This window comes from Oncorhynchus kisutch, unplaced genomic scaffold (genome assembly GCF_002021735.2).
Source record: "Oncorhynchus kisutch isolate 150728-3 unplaced genomic scaffold, Okis_V2 Okis07a-Okis12b_hom, whole genome shotgun sequence".
In the NCBI taxonomy this organism is placed as follows: domain Eukaryota; kingdom Metazoa; phylum Chordata; class Actinopteri; order Salmoniformes; family Salmonidae; genus Oncorhynchus; species Oncorhynchus kisutch.
In genome coordinates, this window is record NW_022261984.1 from 14,346,494 (window position 1) to 14,347,487 (window position 994).

Genomic DNA, 994 nt, shown 5'->3' on the forward strand with positions numbered 1-994 from the left:
CCATCTAGTTTAATATATATCTACACAGTGAGTCCCATCTAGTTTAATATATATCACACAGTGAGTCCTATCTAGTGTAATATGTTTTACACAGTGAGTCCTATCTAGTGTAATATATATCTACACAGTGAGTCCCATCTAGTTAATATATATCTACACAGTGAGTCCTATCTAGTATAATATCTACCCAGTGAGTCCCATCTAGTGTAATATATATCTACCCAGTGAGTCCCATCTAGTGTAATATATATCTACACAGTGAGTCCCATCTAGTGTAATATATATCTACACAGTGAGTCCCATCTAGTGTAATATATATCTACACAGTGAGTCCATCTAGTGTAATATGTTTTACACAGTGAGTCCTATCTAGTTTAATATATTTCTACACAGTGAGTCCCATCTAGTTTAATATATTTCTACACAGTGAGTCCCATCTAGTTTAATATATTTCTACACAGTGAGTCCCATCTAGTGTAATATGTTTTACCCAGTGAGTCCCATCTAGTGTAATATGTTTTACCCAGTGAGTCCTATCTAGTGTAATATATTTCTACACAGTGAGTCCCATCTAGTTTAATATATTTCTACACAGTGAGTCCCATCTAGTGTAATATATTTCTACACAGATTCCCATCTAGTGTAATATGTTTTACACAGTGAGTCCCATCTAGTTTAATATGTTTTACCCAGTGAGTCCTATCTAGTGTAATATATTTCTACACAGAGTTCCATCTAGTGTAATATGTTTTACCCAGTGAGTCCCATCTAGTTTAATATGTTTTACACAGTGAGTCCCATCTAGTGTAATATATATCTACACAGTGAGTCCTATCTAGTATAATATTTCTACAACGATAGTAATCTGTATTGTCCATTTCAGAGCTGGAACCTCCAGGAGGGGTTTCTCTCCGGGAGAAGTCAACATGAACACAAACTCTCTACAAACTCCATTTATTTTGGATCTTTACAATATTAACAATAAATCTTCCAC